The 22774-nt window shown below is 38.8% G+C and overlaps 1 protein-coding gene across 4 annotated transcripts in view; it reads left to right on the forward strand.

Annotated features, from left to right (window-relative positions):
* The window catches only part of CELF2 (CUGBP Elav-like family member 2), an 871667-nt gene that overhangs the window by 203386 nt on the left and 645507 nt on the right, over nt 1–22774 (forward strand). For all 4 annotated transcript variants that reach the window (XM_025397815.1, XM_025397819.1, XM_025397825.1 and 1 more), the window contains exon 2: nt 12145–12183. The gene's annotated coding sequence lies outside the window, so the exon portion shown is untranslated. The remainder of the gene's footprint in view (nt 1–12144; nt 12184–22774) is intronic.

The raw sequence follows: 22774 nt of genomic DNA on the forward strand, positions 1-22774 counted from the left end.
AACCCAAGTGGGACATTAATTACACTCAGTGAACCTAGATTGACACATCATTATCACCCAGAGTTCGTAGTTTACATAAGGACTCACTCTTGGTATTGTACATTCTATGGATGTGGACACATGTATAATGACATGTATTCATCATTATAATATGAGTGGTTTCACTGCCCTAAAAATCTGTGATCTGCCTATTCATCTGTCCCTCCCCTCTAACCCTTGACAAGCACACTAATCTTTTTACTGTATCCATAGTTTTGCCTTTTGCAGAATGTCATAGTTGAAATCATGCAGTCTGTAGCCTCTTCAAATTGGCTCCTTTCACTTAGAATTATACACTTACACCAGTGCAATGGCTCATGCCTGTAACCCCAACACTGTCGGAGGCTGAGGCAGGTGGATCACTTGAGCTCAGAATTTGAGACCAGCCTAGGCAACATGGCAAAATCCCATCTCGACAAAAAATAGAAACATTAGCCAGGCACGGTGGCATGTACCTGCAGGCCCAGGCACTTGGGGGAGTAAGGTGGGAGGATTACCTGAGCCTAGGAGATTGAGGCCACAATGAGCTGTGATTGCACCACTGCACTCCAGCCTGGGTGGTACAGTGAGACCCTGTCTCAAAAGAAAAGGAAAAGAAAAGAAAAGAATTATTTGTCTCAAAAAAACAAAAAAAAGAATTACGCACTTAGGTTTTCTCCATCTCCTTCCATGACTTGATAGCTCATTTTAGTACTAAATAGTTCTAAATAATTATCTGGATGTATCACAGTTTATTTATCCATTCACCTACTGAAGGACATCTTGTTGCTTATGACAATTGTGAATAAAACTACTATAAACATTTGTGTGCAAGTTTCTGTGTAGACAAGTTTTCAGCTCCTTTGAGTAAATTCCAAGGACTATGATAGCTGGATCACACAGAAAAAAATGTGTGTAGTTTTGCAGGAAACCGTCAAAATATCTTCCCAAAAAAGCTATTTTATGCCGCTTTCCCACCGGCAGTGAATGAGAGTTCCTGTTATTCACATCCTCACCAGCATTTGGTGTGGTCGGTATTCCGGATTTTGGCCATTCTAATAGGTGTACAGTCGAATCTCCTTGTTGGTTTAATTTACACTTTTCTGATGACTTATGATGTGGTGAACCTTTTCAAATGCTTATTTGCCATCTGTATGTCTTTTTTTTTTTTTAATTGAGACAGAGTCTTGCTCTGTTGCCCAGGCTGGAGTGCAACGATGCAATCTCAGCTCACTGCAACCTCTGCCTCCTGGGTTCCAGTGATTCTCCTACCTCAGCCTCCTGAGTAGCTGGGATTACAGGCATGCGCTGCCACACTCAGCTAATTTTTGTATTTTTAGTAGAGATGGGCTTTCCCCATGTTGGCCAGGCTGGTCTTGAACTCCTGACCTCAAGTAATCCACCCACCTCGGCCTCCCGCAGTACTGGGATTACAGGCATGAGCCACTGCTCCCGGCCTGTATGTCTTCTTAAGTGAGGTGTCTGTTCAGGCATTTGGCCTGCTTTTTAATTGGATTGTTTTCTTACTGGTTAGTTTTAAGAGGTCTTTATATATTTTATACAGTAATCGCTTATCAGATGTGTCTTTCACAAATATTTATTGTGTTCTGTGACTTTCCTTTTTATTCTCTTGACAGTGTCATTTACAAAGCAGAAATATTTAATTTCAAAGAAGTCCAGTTCATCTAGTATTATTTCATGGTTCCTGCCATTTGTGTCATACTCAAAAAGTCATTGTCAAATCCACAGTTATCTAGATTTTCTCCTTTGTTATCTTCTAGGAGTTTTATAGTCATCTAGATTTTCTTCTATATTATCTTCTAGGAGTTTTATAATTTTGCATTTTGTATTTAGGTCTTTGATTCATTTTGAGTTTTTTTTCTGTGAAGGGTATAAGGCTTGTATCTAGGTTCCTCTTTTTTTTTTTTTTTTTTTTTTTATTGCATATAGATGTCTAGTTGGTCCGGCACAATTTGTTAAAAAGATTATGTCTTCTCCACCACATTGCCTTTGCTCCATTGTCAAAAATCAGTTGGCGATGTTTATGTAGGTCTATTTATGGAATCTGTCTTCTGATCTATTGATCTCTTTGTTTATTATTTTACCAATACCATAATCTTCTTTATTGTAGCTTTATAGTAAGTCTTGAAGTTTGTAGTGTCAGTCTACAAACTTCGTTCTCATTCTTCAATAATGTGTTGGCAATTCTGGGCCTTTTTGCTACGTGTATAAACTTCAGAATCAGTTTGTCAATATCTACAAAATAACTTTCTGAGATTTTCATTGTGTTTGCATAGAACCTATAAATCAAGTTGGGAATAACTGACTTGCCAATATTGAGTCTTCCTATCTATGAATATGGAATATCTCTTCATGTATTTAATTATTATTTGATTTCTTTCAACAGAGTTTTGTAGTTTTCCTCATATAGATCTTGTATGTATTTTGTTCAATTTATTCCTAAGCATGTTTTTTTGAGGGCCCTAATGTAAATGGTATTGTGTTTCTAATTTAAAATTCCACTTATTCATTGCCAGTATATAGGAAAATGATTGACTCCTCTCTATTCACTTTATATAACCTTGACATAATAATCACTTACTAGTTTCAGGAGTTTGGGGTTCTGTTTTTGTTAATTTTTCAGATTTTGTACATAGACTACCATGTAATGTCCAAACAAAGTTTTCTTTGTTTCTCCTTTCTCAATCTGAATATATTTTCTTTTCTTATTGCACTAGCTGATATTTCCAGTACAATGTTGAAAAGCAGTGATGACGGGGAATATCCTTGCCTTGTTCGTGATCTTAGTGAGATCTGCAGTAATAAACCCTTTTTCATTTCTGATACAGTAATTTGTGTTTTCTCTCTTTTTTTCCTCGGGTGGGCTTACTAGGGCCTTACCAATTTTATTATCTCTTCAGAGAACCAGCTTTTGGTTTTGCTGATTTTCTTTATTGAGTTTCTGTTTTCAATTTCATTGACTTCTGCTCTAATTTTTATTATTTCTTTTATTCTAGTTACTTTGGATATAATTTCCTCTTGTTTTCTTAGTTTCCTACAGTAGAAGCTGAGATAATTGATTTTAGATCTTTCTTCCTCTCTAACATATGCATTCAATACTATAAATTCCCCTCATCAAAGAGTTGATTTCACTGCATCCCACACATTTTGATAAGCTGTGTTTCCATTTTCATTTGGCTCAAAATATTTTTTAAATTTCTCTTGGACCTATGTGTTTTACAGAAGTCTATTGTTTAATCTCCACGTAGCTCGTGATTTTCCAGGTCTCTTTTATCATTGATTACTAATTTAACTCCACTGTGGCCTGACAGTAGACATTATGTGATTTCTGTCTTTGGATAATTGCTAAGCAGTGTTTTATCGCTCAGAATATTGTGTGTCTTCATGAGTCTTCCATGTCAGCTTGAGAAGAATGTGTATTCTGCTGCCCTTGGATCAAGAAATTTATAGATGTCCATTATATCCAGCTGATCGACAGTGTTGTTGAATTCAGCTTGTCCTTACTGATTGTATGCCTGCTGGATCTGTGAATTGCTGATAGAGGGGTATTAAAGTCTTTAACTATAATCATGGATTAATGTATTTCTCCTTGCAGTGCTATTGGTTTTGCCTGGTGTATTTTCATGCCCTGATTTTAGGCACCCACACATTAAGAACAATTGTCTTCTTAAAGAATTGATCCCTTTTCTATTAGTTAATGTCCTTCATTATCCTTGATAATTTTCCTTTGAAGTCTGTTCTTTTCAAAATTAATATAGCAACTCCTGCTTTCTTTTGATTAGTGTTAGCATGGTATATTGTTCTTTATCTGCTTACTTTTAATCTGTATATATCTTTATGTTTAAAGTGAGATTCTTGTAGAAAACATGAAATTGAGTCTTGTTTTTTGATCCACTGTAACAGTCTGTGTTTTCATCGCTGCATTTGGATCACTGGCATTCAAAATCATTATCAATATAATTGGATTGCTGTCTACCATATTTGTTACTATTTCCTATTTGTTGCTGTTGTTCTTTGTTCCTACTTTTTCTTCCACTTCTTTTCTGTATTTTGTGGGTTTAATTGAGGATTTGATATGACTCTATTTTCTCTCCTTTCTTAGAATATTATACTTTTTTTCTTATTTTCTTAGTGGTTGCCTTAGAGTCATTAATTTCAAAAAGAACAACTAATTCAAGCCCATTTTCAAATAACACGATGCCACTTCAAAGGCAGTGAGATTACCTTATAATAACAAAATAATTCTAATTCCTTTCTCCCATTCCTTGTACCATTGCTGTCATTTATTTCACTTATATGTATATAGAAGCACACACACACAGAGGTACATACATACACACAAACGCACATACAAGCATACATAGCTGAAATCATTGTTGCTGTGATTTTGAACATACTGTTACCTGTTAGGTAAAAAAAAATAAGTATAAATGTTTTTATTTTACCTTATTCTTTTCTGATGTGCTCCCTTTATTTATGTAGATCTGAGTTCTCACTTACGTTATTTTCTTTCTTTCTAAAGTAGTTCTTTTAATATCCCTTGCAGGAGAGATCTACTAGCAACACATTCCCTTAATTTTTACTTTCCTGAGAAAGTCCTTATTTCTCCCTCACTACTGAAAAATAACTTCATAAGGTATAGGAGTCTAGGTTGCTGGTTTCTTTCTCTCAACACCGTAACTATTTCACTCCCCTCTTTTTTTGCTTGCACGGTTTCTGAGAAGTTAGAGGTGAGTCTTTTTCCTTCCATAGATAAGCTGGGGGTTTTTTTCCCCCCTTTGACTTTCAGAATTTTCTTCTTTATCTTTGATTTTCTTTTGTTTGAAAATGAAAGGCCTAGGTGTAGTTCTCCTGGCATTTTTGTTGTTTAGTGTTCTCCGAGCTTCCTGGATCTGTGGTTTGGTGTCTGACATTAATTTAGGGAATTTTTCAGCTATTGTTTCAAGTATTTCTTTTTCTCTTTCTTCCCCTTCTTATATTCTCGTTACACATTTTATGTCTTTTATTTTTAGTTTTCCTAGAGTTCTTGAATATTCTGTTTTTATCAGTCTTCATTCTCTTTGCTTTTCAGTTTTGGAGGTTTTTATTAAGATATCCTCAAACTCAGAGACTGTTTCCTCAGCCATGTCATGTCCACCAATAAGCCCATTAAAAGCTTTCTTCCATTTCTGTTACTGTGTTTTTGATCTGTGGCATGTCTTTCAGCTTCCTTCTTAGGATTTCCATCTCTTTTCTTACATTTTCCATCTGTCCTGGCATGCTATCTACTTTCTTACATAGATTCCTTAGCATATTAATCACAGTTGTTTTAAATTCTCTCTCCGATAATTCCAACTTCCCAGCATGTTTGGTTCTAATGCTTACTGTATCTCTTCAAACTGTGATTTTGCCTTTTAGTATGACTTGTAATCTTTTCTTGGTAGCTAGAGATGATGTACTGGGAAGAGGAACTGCTATTGGTAGGCCTTTAATAATGTAGTGGTAAGGTGTGGGGGAAGCAGAAGCATTCCGTGGCCTTATAATTAGGTCTCAGTCTTTCAGTGAGTTTGTGCCTCTGGACTGTGAACTTTCCAAGTGTTTCTCATTTTATTTCTCCTTCCTTAGGTGAGACAGGATGACTGGAGTGGGCTAGAGTTGAGTTTTTCCCTGCTCCCTCCGGAATGCCAGAGTGGGCTGGAACTGGGTATTTCCCAGTCCCATGGGGAAGGCCACACAGCTGGATAGAGTTGAACTCTTTCCCTTTTCCTTGGTCAGTGAGGCTCTGATAAAACTCCAGCATGTTAGATCGTGGTTAACTAGCTTTTCCTAAGGGTAGACTTTGTTTAAAAGAACAGAGTGATCTGGTGTACTTCAAAAATGGTTCCTTGGCCCCTCTGCATGCCAGAAGCACTAAGAGATTTTTCTCTTATATGCACTGTGAGGACCTGGTCAAGCTCCTGCAGGTAAAATTCACAAAAGTGTGATGAGGTTCCCCTAGAGCTTTTGGTTCTCAGGCTTGTTCACACCAAGCCTCCAGAGCGTTGCCAATTACAGTTCCAGTTTTCCTACCCCAGCACTGGTTCCCATGGAAGTTTCTGCTCCTGTATGTTCTGATTTTTTTGTGTGTCTGCCTATGATGTGTTTCCAATTAGGAGGGCAGAGGTTTGTCCTGTGAACTTAACTTCTTTTACAGATCTAAGAAGAGCTGTTGTCCTGCATTGTTTTACTTGTTATTAGGATGCAGTGGCAGCTTGCAAGTTGCCTAAGTATGGAACCAGAAACAGAAAGTACTCTTAGACTTTTAATAACTAGAAATGCCAAATTTAAATTTGGGGAATTAAATTAAACCTGTCTTTACAATCATTCATTATTCTAAGGGCTAGATGAACTAAATACTTAACCTTTAATTGCCTCCATTTATTAACAATATAAAGTCTTTTAATATGGTCCAAAAAAGCAGACCAGTTCAGCCCAGCTGCTCATGGTTTTACTTGACAGCTGTAAAATAATGAGGGCTATAGCAATGTATAGTCTGCAGAGAGAAATCAGCCAAGATTACTCTCTGGGGACATTAGACTATATAGTTACAGGATGTTAATAAAATACTTTGGAGGTTCACATCATTTACATAGAAACCAATTAAGTACCATTTATACACTGGCCGAGTGGGTCTTACGGCTTGTGGACAGAGCCTTTGGCTGCAACCTTTTCTACTGGGTCATAGAATTTATGGCTGGTAAAAGGTCCTGCCATAAGCCCATGAATTGAATGGTGATAGTAAAAACCAACGGACTCTTTTGGAAACGTAAAAGCAGTTCTGACTGTTGAGGTTTGGACTACAGGGCAACTAAAGCTTTGTATTTCTCTAAGATTCTCTGAGACTATCACAATCAAAATTATTTGGGCATTTATTAAAAAATGCACATCCCTGGGGCCCCAACACAGAATATTGAACCAGTATCTCTGGCGTGGAACCCAGAAATCAGAATACCTGCAAATTCCACTGAATGATTGTCAACACACGTTAAGATTTGAGATCCTCCATTAGTGTAGCCAAGCTCTCCTTGAAACAACATGCGGTAGTGCCACCCAGTGGTTTGTTCTCTACAACTGTGCTCTTTGCTTGGAAGCAGCCTCATGTTATTGCTTTTACGTGCTCAAAGATGGCTGACTCAGGCTTTGGGGGAATCCTAGCTGTTATCTGCTAAGCAATGAAACAAGTTGCCACAGGGTCAATTTGATTGAGTTGTTCAGTTGGCCAGAACAAGCCACTAATCAATGAGACTAGCCTGATTATTTAGGGCCATATGAACAATGGAATCAGATGAAGGCAGGTAATGCAATTGCCAGGAATTGACTTGTGACAGTCAATCTGGGTGACTTTTAAAAGACAGTCACTTTATAACATGACCTAGTAAGTTACCATCTTTAGTGTATATGTATGACTCTGTCTGAGCAGACTACTGGTGCAAGCCTGTGGCAAAACTTTCTTCTTCTTTGGCATATTCTGACTACTCTAATCAGTTAGCTATCTAGCCATCTTTATAATCTTTTTCTCTTTATTGCCTGTAAAATTACTTTATAGGAGGTACTTATGGATCCCAACATCTAGCAAAAATTGTTTCCAAATTGTGTTTTAGGCTTGTTTGATTGTTTTAAGGTCAAGAAATTATGTCTGATATTTTAAGAAGTAAAACGAACATTTAAAATTGTTTTTGCCTTACTGTGACCATATTACAGCATCTATATTTCAGGCTGTAATCAGATTTGTCAGACAGTAAGCACTGGTGACTGCTAAAGTTCAATGATCTGGCTCTAAAGAATTATGCTATTTTGCAGCTGGTCTTTCCTGCCTGAAAGATGATGGTGGTATTTCCATGGAACAGCACTGCACATAGTACACATAGGAGGTTACATAAACGTGGTTGACCATCTGCAGGGTTGATCTTTGATTCCAGCCCCACCGAAGTTGATGTGTTAGTGCATAATCCAAGGTCCCCACAATGTAGATATGCAGTGGCAGCCAAAAGGCCAGAAACTGCACCAAATGCATCTCTGTAAGTGAAGGAGACTGACTGTCGATAGCGTTGAATTTTGCTTGTGATCAATCCATTAAAAACTGTTTACCTAAGCACACAGTATTCCCAGACCTTGGATAGGTGATTAAATACGGGGAGAGATCCCAGTTCCTGTTGACGGAGGAAGATACAGGTCTCTGTTAGGATCCTTTTGGGATCTACCAGGGATCTGAGCATTTGAAGTCATTTAACCTGCACAGATGGGGTTTATGCTGCTATAATGAGGTCAAAATAAGATGAATCAATTACTCCATTCCAGGATACACATATAAGCAGTAGAAAAGAATTTCTAAGTACCTAGCAAAGAGCAAATAACTCAAAACCAATATCCCCTCACATGACCAGGGGAATTGTGATTATGGTCCTGGAACAACTAAGCTAAAATAAAGGGATTTCAGGAGAGTTTTGTTTATCTCCACCCCCTACTTTAGCATGTTGTCATAAACAGCTAAAATAATACTTGTTTATTTATAAACTGATGGCTATGATTTATCGAGAATGGTGGGAGATGGTGCAGGATGATATATCTCCAACTTGAATACATCTTACTGACTGCTCTCTTCACAAAAAATAGTCAGTAGCCCCTGAGTAATGAGACTAAGGACAAAATGGTAAATTTTTTTATGTTTTGTTTTTTGTTTTTGTTTTTGTGACAAAGTCTCGATCTGTCTCCCAGGCTGGAGTGAAGTCATGTGATCTCGGCTCACTGCAACATCCGCCTGCCGGGTTCAAGCCATTCTCCCGCCTCAGCCTCCCGAGTAGCTGGGACTATAGGCACCTGCCACCATGCCCAGCTAATTTTTGTATTCTTAAAAGAGATGAGGTTTCACCATGATGGTCAGACTGATCTCAAACTCCTGGCCTCAGGTGATCCACCCGTCTCAGCTTCCCAAAGTGCTGGGATTACAGGTGTGAGCCACCATGGCTGGCCCTATGTGTTACTTTTAAAAAGTTTTTTATCATGAAAAAATTTGAACATACCCAAAAGCACACCAGGATAATGAACCCTCATATATCCATCATTTAGTTTCCACAATTATCAGCACAATATTGACATTTCAAAATAAAACTGTTACTTACATTACTCTTTTAAATGTATTCAGCAGATACATGGTACATGGTGATACACATTACTGTCCATTGAAAAATACAAGATAAATACATGAATGTTACATTATTTTCTCCTTCATCTTAGAATGGTAATCTCTGGTATAGTTGAATGCTTTAGTTGCTGCACTGAACGTCGTGTGAATGTGTGTGAATATCTTGTTCCATGCAGAGTTTTTCCCTCTTTATTAAAATACTGACATATTATATATACAGAAGAGTATATAAAATGTATATTTACGGTTAAAGAATAATGATACATTAATACTCATTTAACCACCACCAGATCACAAATCGTTAGCATTCTAGGATCCACATGCTATCCAGTCCCCCGAAAACATACGCAAAACCCCAGTATCATGATTTGTATGTATGTGTGTGTGTAAACAAATCAAAAAATGTATATATACTGCAGAGTTTGGGGGTCTCCAAGACCACCCCCACTTCTGACATCAGTTGCAAGTTTAGGGATCCCCAAGACTACCTTCAGGTTTGACAATTTTCTAGAAAGATGACAAAACTCACAAAAGGGTTCATACTCAACAGTTTTGGTTTATCAAAGTGAAAGGACGCAGATTAAAATGAGCCAAGGGGAGGGGCACGTGGGGCAAGATCCAGGACTGTTCTAAGTGCCAGGCTTCTAGTAATCCTCTCCCACTGGAGTTTTGCAGACAGTGCTTTCTTCTAGAAACATGATGTATGACAATTTGTATGCTGTGGGCCAACCACAGAAGCCCACCAAGCTTATTGTCCAGAGTTCTTATTGGGGCTCAGTTACATAAACACGGTTGACCATATGCAAGGCTGACCTTTGTCTCCAGCTTCACAAAAAATCAATTGGATAGTGCATGGCCCAAGGCCCCTAACACAAATCACAGTGTTAGCATAGCCTATCTGGTGCGATCCAAGGGACCCGGGTAAACAGTGACACTCATATCAAAAAGGACACTCCAAGGACTTAGCCATGATTTCCCAGGGCCGAGGGAAAAGGCCAGAGCTCTCTTTTAGCAAGGTTAATTCTTTACTACATATATATGAATAGGTATGTTTATGTGTTTATATCTTTTTGTTAAAAATACAGTTTGGTTGTGTCAATTTTTCAACTTCATATAAATGCTTAAGTATCATTTGTGTAAGTCACACAAATATGTAGACCTTTTTACCTTCATGTAAATTCCTCATGTAAATAATAATTAGATATGTGCTTAAATATTTTGATTTGCTTCTCTCAAGAGTTTTTATTTATTCTGTATTGAATTAATGATCTAGATATTCTTATCAAATATTAAGAATAAAATCTTATTATCAGGTGAAGAGTAGAATTGATGATTATCTAAAGTACAGCAATGAATTCAGCCTAGGTCTTCCAGCACAGACAGCTAAGGACTCCATTTATTCATGTTTATACCCCTCGTAGTCTGCTGTGAGTGACCTACGGGCCCCAGGACAAAATATGGTTCTTTATATTTTAATGGTCTGAAGAGTTAACATTCACCTATCTTATCGATCGGCATCAGTTGTTAGAATCTCATCACATTATCTGCCCCAAACCTCCAACCGAGATGAAATCAATGACTGCCCAGGTTAGGGGTTAGTACACTTTTCTAAAGGGACCAGGTTGTAAATATTTTAAGATATGCAGGTCATACCCTCTCCATTCCAAGTACTCACCTGCTGCCCTCATAGCATGGAAGGAGCCACAGACTATATATAAATAAGTGCATATGGCTGTGCTCCAGAAAACCTTCACTGGTGCACAATGAAATTTTAATTTCATATAATTTTCACATGCCATGAAATCGTGCTGTTCTTTTGATTTTTTTTTTTTTTTTTTTTTTTTTTTTTGAGACAGAGTCTTGCTTTGTCCCCCAGGCTGGAGTGCAGTGGCACGATCTCGGCTCACTGCAAGCTCCGCCTCCCGGGTTCACGCCATTCTCCTGCCTCAGTCTCCCAAGTAGCTGGGACTACAGGCACCCGCTACCACAACTGGCTAATTTTTTTGTATTTTTAGTAGAGACAGGGTTTCACTGTGTTAGCTAGGATGGTCTTGATCTCCTGACCTCATGATCCGCCCGCCTCAGCCTCCCAAAGTCTTTTGATTTTTTTAACCATTTAAAAAAGTAAAAACGATTCTTAGCTCACAAGTCATATGCTAACAGGCTAGATTTGGCCCATGGGCTACAGTTTGCCAAGCCCTGGTCTAGGTTCATGAATTCAAGGATTCTGGAATGAAGTTTGGGTTTTTCATTTATAATAGAATATTCCTCACAGCTCCTAATTCATCAGTCTTACACCACTGACAACCATGAAAATGAATTGTAACTCATTTAAAACCCATTTTGGAACCAAGTTTGTTTGTATTGCTTAGCTAAAAAATAAAAACAAGTTACATGTAGTAAATGGATTTCAGTAAACTTCTGACCCAAACAACTGGCTAATGTTCTAGATCTTACCATCAAAGTAAAACAGATTAAGATATTTCCATAATAATCCTCTGACATTAAGTCTGTAGACAGAATTTCTGTGACAGAAGAAGGGCTAGAATTTTCTTCTTTATCTCTCATTCAGTTCATATGGTCAAATAGAAGGTAGCCAACAGGTTTCAGAATCCTCAAGGTAATATGGACCAAACCAAGTAAAATCTTATTTGTGTAGATGTAGTAGAAATCAAAAATCAATTAATGCAGCAATATTATTTTACTCTGATGGGGAACAGCAAGTTTTCCACAAGTAAATTTCACTTCTGCATTCACTGTAGGTCAGTGACCACAATGAGAAATTTACAAGAGCAAATGACACAAAATTAATCTCAGCTAGTTGTTACACATTGCTTCACCGTTTTTCTTAAAGAACAATTTTTTTTTAAATTACATGTTAGCATAGAGCATGTTTCACAAATTAGAGGACTTTGCTTCACAACTTCTATTTTCTTCATATTTAGGTCTACAGAGCTACACAAAGGAGTGATCCTGCCCATCAGGTAAGAGCTTGCTTCTTGCACAGACATAAGGTGTTCCGTTTGGAGAGTACCTGCTAGACAAGTACTGAGGTTGGTTGATTTGCTTGGCTTTAATTTTCTGCTTTTTGTCGTTCCTGGAATATAAACATTTCTGTTGTTTCTCTTTGCATTTTTTTTTCTTCTGGATTCAGTTTACCGTTGAATAGGATCCATTGTCTCTTTGGATCACATTTACATAACAGCCTACCTGTGGTTGGATATCAGCATTCCTGGATGACTGTTTGATTGCACATTTCTGTATTACGATTGCTCTTGTTCTATTGCTAGGTGTTTTCTTGTGTTTCCCCCAAAACGTCGGCTTCTTTGTAAAAAGTCTTTTGAATAACAGTTATCAGGAGACTTTTCAGAAACTGAATTCTATGGGTTTATTTTGAGAATGGAAGCAGTCTGCTGTATATGAACTCCATCACTCCTGGATTGACAACATGGCCCAGCAAGCCCCCAGTGCCACACTCACAGCATGCAGCAAGACCCTGTGAAAAGAGATCACACTTGCTTTGTCTTTTCTCTAATTTCGAGTATCAAAATAGCACCCAAATTTAAGAGAATAATTAATTTGCCCTCTTAAATAATTTAACACAGGACATTTTCCCTACTACAGTATTTAAATACCCAGGGGCAAGAAGACTTATGAACAGCATAAAGGCACTCAGAAGATACACGGAAACTGATCATCCATTTTCAAAACATTCTCACAGAAAGTCTGTTCAAAAGTTATTTTCCTCCTCCACTTCGGTTTTTAAATGTCATTGCAATTGAATGTTGAGCACTGCAAAATCCAGGGCATTGTTACTGATAAATAACTCCTATTAATAGCGATTTCATTCATTGGAGCTTTTAATTCATTTTGGTTTTGTTGATTTTCATGCTTGTGTTTTCCATTCTTTTCAGTACAGTCCATCTTTCTTTTTCTTTTCAACGTTTTAATCCAATTACCAGCCCCATAAACACGTATTTGCCACATCTACAGTAGGTGCACTGAGCTGTGAGGAAGTGATTTCTGATTACAGACAGGCTCATTTTCAAGGGGCAAGAGGAATAACATGCAGTGAACTGAATAAAAGAATAATGGAAAATACCTTGTTAGGTGACATATGGCACAGTTTTAGAGCACAGATGGGAAAGAAAAAGTTACTTAATCCTAAAACGCATATGCATTGCGTGGATAGCAGTTGTAATGTAGATCATATACAATGGGCTTGGTTATGAAAGAAAAAAAACCTTACAATTTCATTGCTTAAGAGTGTTCGTTAATATTAGGATTAGCCTCTCTAACTGAGAAGGTGACAAAAAGCAATTTAGATTCTTTAAAACCCTAGAGTTTGTCAACAGGAGGACCAAAGGCAAAAGTCGTCAGGTAAGAGGGTCCCCAGGATCTCTGGATTTTCTATTTCTTCTCCTTTTCCTCTTTACTGATTCTCTTTCATTCCACTCCTTTTCAGAATTTCTACCTTTAGGGACCCCTACTCCCCCTAACACACAAAACAATCACACATACTTCCTGTACCTTTAGTTATTATTAATAACGCCTTAAGGAATTACCTATGTTACAACTTTTACATATCACAGGGATTCCTACCTCCAGATGAAGGGATGAAGCACGGATGATGGAGGACCGTGGTTATTTCAGTAGGAGTCAACAGATGGGCAGACATTCTAGGGAGTAATAGGACCTTCACAAATCCTCTAGAATCATCATCAGATTGCACCATGAATTGCATTGTTCTTCTATCAGTGTGCAAGTTGACGTACGATTATCTAATAGTAGTCAGAGCCCGAACAAAGTGAGTTTGGAAACCAGATATTGCTGTTCTACATCCCGCCTTCTTACCAGGCATTTGAGCAATGACTTTGGGGGAGGGGTCAGGATATGGAAAATGATTTCCATTGCCAGAAGGTTCAGTAAAACAAAGTTTAAAAAGTAATAAATAATGAGCCAGGCACAGTGGCTCATGCCTGTAATCCCAGGACTTTGAGAGGTCAAGGCGGGTGAATAGCTTGAGTCCAGGAATTCAAGACCTAGCCTAGGCAACATTATGTGACCCCTATGTTTACAAAACATAAAATTACCTGGGCATAAGGCATGTTCTTGTGGTCCCAGCTACTCAGGAGGCTGAGGTGGGAGGATCGCCTGAGTCCAGGAGGTTGAGCCTGCAGTGAGCCGAGATTACATGACTGCACTCCAACCTGGGTGACAGAGCAAGACCCTGTCTCAAAACAAACAAACAAACAAACAAACAAATAGCAAAAAGAGGTTTGTCAAATTAGGACAGCTCCCATCCCAAGAATAGAACATCCTATTTTGAAGCTCCTAAATCTGAAAAACAGGTGCACAGTCAACAAGGTTTTCAGAAAACCCTGCAAGCACATCCTATTCACAGCACTAGGAGCTAGTTCATTGAGCCTTTAAGCATAGAGAGTTAAGATTTCCCACATCTCAGTGGATTCTCTTTGGTTGGAGCAAAACCAACAAAGACAGGAGGCTAAGTACAAGCAATCACTGGAGACCAAAATATCAATTTCTTAGTTGTAATGAAGGGCTTCAAAGGGTTGTCAGGGCAAGTTAAGTGCAGTGGAAAGAAAGGAGGTAAACCCTACGCTTATTCTGTGCATGGTGTGGTTTTGATGATCCTCTAGGAACCAGGAGGCCAGAGGTATACAGAGTGGCTCAGATTTTGGTCTTTCTCTTCTTGGAGGCCAAAAGGAACTAGACCGTCAATCTGCTTTCTAGTGGTTTTATGCAGCAACATTCAACTGTACTTAGTGACACAGCTTTACCCATTTCTTTCCGTTCTTTAGGCAAACATTAAATCATAAAACTTTCCACGGTACTTAAGAGACATTTAGCTGCCAAATGATGAATCAAATGTGTGATTTAAACACTGAAATTCAAAGTTTAATGTCACTTTTATCATTTCATTTTATTATATACTATAAAATACAGAGCCATAACCTATAATGACAATGGCAATTCCGTAGATTCACTTCTAATACTACCAGAATGTATTTTAGACAGATTGCAAAGTCCATACACAACTAACACAGGGCTTTTGACTTTGGTTTCGGAGGTTTTATACGGTGTCTCAAAGGTCAAGCCCTAAAAATTCAGGAGATGTTCTTTTGAATTCCACCTTAATATGAGGCTGATTTTATAGCCCAGGGCTTCTACTGAGAAAGAAGCCAGTTCCTTCTTTGCTGTGGGTTGAGACAAGTGTGAAAGAGTCTGTTTTCTAAGTAGACCACAGCCACTTTCATGAGCTAAATAAAGAGAAGAAACACACATAAGACTGTTAGTAGGGGGAAACTGACATTTAGAAGGTGTCTAATCTAGTTTGGTTTTCTGCATTGATCAAATTCACCAAATAACTGTTTCCTAATCCTCTTCCTTTATCTGAAGAGCCAGGGGAAAAAGCCCAGTTCAGAATGGTCGTGGTGGCCTGGGAGTGGCTTGCCCTCCTTGATCTTTCATTGAGGGTAATCACAGCTACACAAACTGCAGCTAATTTTTCAGGACCATGCTGCTTAACGTGACATGACATTTTATTTACAATTCAACAGTGTCAACATGGTGGTAATAATGTGAGAAGATGATTTCATTGTTGGCAAATAGATCCTTTCAATTGGTTGATAAAATTGGGAGAGTGTTGATAGGATTGCAGATTACCTGGGAAAAATGTTTGAAGTTATAACCTTGGAAGTCTAAACCAGGTAGCTTTATCTGGAAACTTAACTGCTAAAATCTTTAATTTTCTGTGGGTTTGGGTTTTTGGACATTTTTTCGGGGGGTTGTGTTGTTTTTTTGTTTTTGTTTTTGTTTTGCTTTGTTTTTTTGGCAATCTCTTTTTAACTTGTTTTTTTTTTCCAGTCAAACTGGGCAAAGTCCCCATTACATTGGCAGGGTTGTGATCACCGCATCCCTGAGATCTTCCCTTCTGGAGCAGTGATATTGTTTGGCTTTGTGTCCCCACCCAAATCTCACCTTGAGTTGTAATAATCCCCAGGTGTCAAGGGTGGGACCAGGTGGACATAACTGAATCACAGGGTAGTTTCCCCTATACTGTCCTTGTGATAGTGAGTGAGTTTTCATGAGATCTTATGGTTTTGTAAAGGGCTCCCCTCTTTACTTGCTTCTTGCTTCTCTTACCTGCCGCCATGTATGACATGCCTGTTTCACCTTCCGCCATGATTGTAAGTTTCCTGAGGCCTCCCTAGTCACGTGGAACTGTGAGTAAATTAAACATCTTTTCTTTATAAATTACCCAGTCTCAGACGTGTCTTCACAGCAGCATGAAAATAGACTGCTACAAGCAGGAAGTCAGATTTCTGCTACAAAAGACTCAGTCCACTCTACTGGGTTGACTGGTCTCATGCCCAGTCTTACCTTGTTATATGTGGAACTCTGAGTCTGCCCTGGTCCCACCTTCTTGATGAAGTCTTGCATAGTGGTTTTCCTACCTAAATTCCTGATCTCTGGCCATTGTGTGCTCCCTAACCCTCGTTTCAGGAACCAGCAGCACACGTTCATTACCTGTTTCGATTCTGCTTTTCTATGCCCATGAAAACACCCTACACTTAAACTGTGGGGCTGGTTTTTTATTTCAGTATTTCACCAAGGAGTCCCTTGTGGAAGTGCTACACAGATGGGCACATGCAAAGTGCTGATACAGTGGACCTGCATTGTTTTTAATGGATACCGGTCACCTCTGCCCAAAAGGACTGCCATAGAAATACTAAAGGTTAACTTTCCTCCACCTCAGATTTGCTACTGACATTAACAGAACTCACTTGAGAGATGAATTTGCTCTTTAAAAATTTATTTCCTATGCATTTTCTCTTCCTGTAAATGGGAACCTGGGATCTCATAAAACTGAATTAAAATTATTAAATACTATTGAACCAACCTAATGAAAATTTTAACCAAAAGTCATCGTAAATTAGGTATGTTCTATGCTGAGAACACAAGCCTTTGAAAAGTGGGTATTGTTCTTATGTAAACTCATGAATGGAGACTTCCTTGAATAAATTACTTCTTAATAACATCAGAGAGTCATTGGCTGGGTAAATATTTCCCTGGGGCACTCACTGAGATTCCTGAATTTAAATGTTCAATAGAACTTCATATTTGTCACCTTTACTAACGAGTTTTTCTTTATGAAATCATTATTAGCGTGAAAAAGTTAAATTTTGTATCTAATTTCTAGAATTAATGCTGTTTAAAAGACCTCAAGGGGTTGAAAGTTTTCTTGCCGGGATGCAACATTTACATAATTTCTATTGCCCCAACGTTTACACTCTCCTACCCACTGTCAATTTGCTACCTGAGGCACGAGAAAGAAAAATGATCAGAACAGCCAGAATGTCTGGGAATTTCTGCAAATAGGAACAATGAATCTTCTCAAAAGAGCAGATAGCAAAATGATGTCTCCTAGTCTAACTTGTGATTCAAACATACAAAGCCTTACCATTGTTCTTTCTACAGTACAGACTCACAGCAAGGGCTACTACTGCTGCTACATTTATGGTATTCGTGAACAAGTTTATCACCATGGTTAAACAATTCCCCAAGTTACAAGAAACCTGTTTTGTTATAGTCAGTCTGGAGTTTTTATTTTTGAATTTAGGATTTTACCTGCATTTCTTTCATTTGAACATGACAGCAGATGGACTAAGTTCTCTCTTATCAAAGCAAGAACTGTAGGTCCTGTAACTGCGGCTTGAAACTATCAGTATATCTCACATTGCAGGACACTTTAAGGTAGGAGATACAGTGCTTGTTTATAAACAGATCTGGACTGCTTTTCCACATAGGGGATAGTGAAGCAATGCTATGACATTTCCAAGATGCCACTGCCTTGACCACAGTCAGAAAGAAAGATGCTAACAAATTATAACCACTGCCTTCCAGTGCTTCCCAGACCCGACCCAGCCTCCTCCAGTTTGTTTGTTTAACTAGACTCCCAAATTCATAGGTATCATTATGCACAACAGAGTAAGCCAATTGAATAGCTGATGCATGTCCAGTACAGAGACAGTCCTGGGTACAACAGAGGGACCTCCATGTGTTACTCCTTGATCACTGGTTATTCATGGCACCTTTATAATATTTACAGTATTTAGCATCCCTAAGAATTGAACCAATACTGTAAACCAATTCGTGATGATATGATTGGTTGTATGAAAATAAATTGTACCAGCCACTTGTTTTTTTGGCTGGGCTCAGTGGCTCACGCCTGTAACTTTGAGATGAGAGTGTCACTTGAAGGCAGGAGTTTGAGGCCAGCCTGAACAACAAAACCAAACCCTGTGCATACTAAAAAAAAATTAATTAATTAGTTGCGTGTAGTGATGCATGCCTGTAGTCCCAGCTACCTGGGAGGCTAAGGCAGGAGAACTGCTTGAGCCCAGGAATTCGAGGCTTCAGTGAACGATGCTCACACCACTGCACCCCAGGCTGGGCAACAGAACAAGACCCTATCTCTCTCTTAAAAAATAAAAATAAAAATAAAAAAGTAGTTAAATTTAAATTTTAAAGAAGAAAAAAGGTACCATTTCTGAGTACCATAATTTTTGTTACCTTTTATATTAGTCCATCCTCACACTGCTATAAAGAACTACCTGAGACTGGGTAACTTGTGAAGAAAAGAGGTTTAATTGGCTCACAGCTGCACAGGCTTAACAGGAAGCATTACCGGGAGACCTCAGGAAACTGACAATCGTGGTGGAGGGGGAAAGGGAAGCAAGGACCTTCTTCACATGGTGGCAGAAGAGAGAAAGAGTGAAGAGGGAACTGCTACACACTTCTAAACCATCAGATCTTGTGAGGACTCACTCACTATCATGAGAACGGCAAGGGGGAAAATCTGCCCCCATGATCCAATCACCTCCACCAGGTCCCTCCTCCAATACTGAGGATTACAAATCAACATGAGATTTGGGTGGGGACACAGAGCCATACCATATCACCTTTGCAGTGTATCAGATTAAAAAGCACATTTCACAAAATCATAACATGAAAAATGAAAACTAGTATTTGAATATACTTCATAGCACTGTGAAATACTTTCAACCTGCAGGCTAAAGACATGAACAGGAGTTACTCATGGATAGTTTATGACAATGAATTTACTCCTAAGCTAACACCAGAAAAGGCATTCAAATCACATGAACCAAAACAGATCCACTGAAGAACCTGGATTAGCAAATAACTGAGAGTGTACATCAACCTCCTCAAACAAAGCCCTCTATTCAGCCAAGGAATTTCAACAGAATTGAAAGTTCATTCCACATTATGCAACAAATGTAATGAAATATATACATGTGAACAAAATTCTATATCTGTACATAACATGTTCCTACTGGATTTCAGTAGCAATAAAACATGAAATCCCGTAGAAGGTATTTCATTCAACAAGTATAGGTGGAGGACATTCCAAGCGCCAGTCAGATCTACATGCAGAGACTCCAGTGGCAGGTTTCAGGATATACAAGATTGAGAATGAGGTTAAAATGATGACCATCTCTGTGGAACATAAGCTGTAATGTCCATATATGGGTGCTAGGAGCTATAGTCTCCAGTAATACTGTTTCTCTTTGTATCACTTTTCTGAATTCTGACCCCTCTCCTCTTCTTCATTGGCTTCCAAGACTATATAGGTTTCCTCCTTGCCAGAAGATTCTCTACCTCACATTAGAAGTTCCCAGAACTTTGCACCTTTCTCTTTGTGACTGGTTCATTATGATGCCTGAATTGCAGGTGTTACCCTCTGTCGTATGATGTTCTCCAGACTTTAGCTTCCTTGAGTTAAAGGATTGAGTTTGCTTGAGCAAATCAAGCATGTTTCCTAGTCTGTCAGCCTAGATGATTAAGATTATCTGTACATCTTACTAAGCGTTATCTTGTGTATGTGTGTGTATGTACAAACATAGATTAAAATAATACACTGTGTATGATACAGTGAGTGCTAAAATAAAAGTAGAGAATGAAGGCAAAATGCCTACCACTCCCATCAAGCATCCCATCAGTACACAATGGTTGACAACATGCAGGACCAGAAGACAGACCACCTGCATGCAAAATACCAGCTCATGGTGCACGCCTATAATCTCGGCACTTTGGGAGACTGAGGTGGGCAGATCACTTGAGGTCAGGGGTTCAAGAACAGCGTGGCCATGGTGGTGAAATCCCATCTCTACTAAAAATACAAAAATTAACCGAGTGTGGTGGTGCATGCCTATAATGCCAGCTACTCAGGAGGCTGAGGCAGGAGAATCACTTGAACCAGGGAGGCAGAGGTTACAGTGAGCCAAGATCATGCCACTGCACTCCAGCCTGGGCGACAGTGAGACTTTGTCTCACAAAAATAAACAAATACCAGCTCAACCTCCTTCAAGCTATATGTCCTTGAGGAACTTATTTTTCTTTCATTGTCTCAGTTTTCTTTTCAGAGAAATGGGAAATCACCATATTTCTAGGATCATGATGATTTTTAAGGTACATGTTTAAGGATTAGAAAAAAATATATGTGTAAGATGTTTGGTATCCTAATTAGCACATGTTATTATGATGATGTCCTGCCTTAGAAGGAGACAGACAAAAAAAAGTGGGTGTCCACCCATAGCAAACATCTGACCTGAGTTTGGGGCATGTTGAGCATAAAGCCTGAATACAGAGGGTAATAAATGAGAAGATGGAGACATTAACAAGGCTGGACATTTGCAATGGGACAGATGAATGGAGAATTAGTGATACGTTACCAAAGCAGCTCTTGAAGGACAAACTGTCCATTGTCAATAAGGAGGGCCCCAGAAAACCCAGCTCATGAAGTAGGCACCAAAGCATTGCTTAAGGCCAGTGTGTAAATTGGAAGCTGGACGGAGACCAGTCTGTGGGCATTGGTACGGTTGATATCTTAGCCTGTTCAGGCTGCTATAACAAAATATGCTAGACTCAGGGTCTCCTAAGCAACAGAAATTGATTGCTCACAGTTCTTGAGGCTGGGAAGTCTGAGGTCAAGACACTAGCAGATGCGGCACCTGGTGAGGAACCTCTTTCAGGTTGCAGACCCCCAATCAGTAGCTGCATCCTCACTTGGCAAAAGGATGCTAGCTCTCTCAGGTTTCTGTTATAAAGACATGAATCTCATTCTTGAGGGCCTCACCCTCATGACCTCATCACATTCCAAAGGATCCACCCCCCAATACCATCACCTTGGATATTAGGTTTTTGGTTTTGTTTGGTTTGGTTTGAGACAGGGTCTTGATCTGTCACCCAGGCTGGAGTCCAGTGGTACAATCGGATTTTGGCTCACTGCAGCCTGCATCTCCTGGCTTCAGGGAATTCTCCCACCTCAGCCTTCTGGGTAGCTGGGATTACAGGCGCGTGCCACCATGCCCAGGTAATTTTTGTATTTTTAGTAGAGACAGAGTTTCACCATGTTTGGCCAGGCTGGTCTCGAACTCCTGACCTCAGGTGATCCACCTACTTCAGCCTCCCAAAGAAGAATACGTTTTAACATATAAATTGGGGGGTGGGGCACACACCTTCAGACCTTAGCAGTTGGTGTATGATAACATCAAGCCCTATCTAAATAGCAGTCAGTTTGTTTCATAGATCCTAAAAACGTGTCCAATATGACAGTAAATCTATGACAGAATATTCAATTTCACTATAAAATGGCTCCAGGAAAAGATCTGAAGCCAATGGAATTGATTAATTGAGCTCAGATTGGTAGAACAGTCCCATAAATCAGGTGGCTCCGGTGACTTTATGCAGACGAACTGACTTTGATCTCCGCTTTGATTCCTTCATCTGGAACAAGCAAATAACAAAACCAACATCTCTCGGGATGCAGGGGGGATTAATAAGAAAGACAAAACCTAGGAAAGTGCTTAGCAAAGTATTTGATATACATACGTAACATTCTTTTCTTTGCTCTTCCTAATTTCATCTACAAAATTACATACCCATGTGTTTTCAGAATAATTCATCCAAGCCACAGACCAGCTGCCTTCTCAGGAAACTGCGGGTCTGGGTGAGGTGTGCATTTAATAGCTTGCTTGTGCAACCAACATGTTTTGGTCTCAGCTACTTCCCGGCTGACTTCTGCTTTATGCTCTCTCACTTTACAGAAAAGTCAGCAATGAAAGGCTTCTCATAGCGGTCATCGATTTGTCATCACAAACAGATCGTGAAAGACAGTACAAAAATTAAAGACCCGTCTTTACCTGCCAACACAAAAGGAAGGGTGTCTAGAGGCAGTCTTTTCAAAAACACCCACACACTGTCATCACCATCTTAATCATCACTCTTGATTATAAAATTCAGTAATGAATTCTGTCTTTGAAACTAGCTTGCAGTGCGGCTTTAGGTAAATATATAATATACTCGTAAATGTGTACATATAATACATAATTATATAATATACTAGTAAATTAGTGTATATAAAAATACTTGTATAATATATAGTATCCATATACTAGTGTATGTTACCTATGTATATTTATATAACATATATATTTGAATTTTCTCACAATAAAATACCTCAGCTTCCTC

Source organism: Theropithecus gelada, chromosome 9 (assembly GCF_003255815.1).
Source record: "Theropithecus gelada isolate Dixy chromosome 9, Tgel_1.0, whole genome shotgun sequence".
NCBI lineage: Eukaryota > Metazoa > Chordata > Mammalia > Primates > Cercopithecidae > Theropithecus > Theropithecus gelada.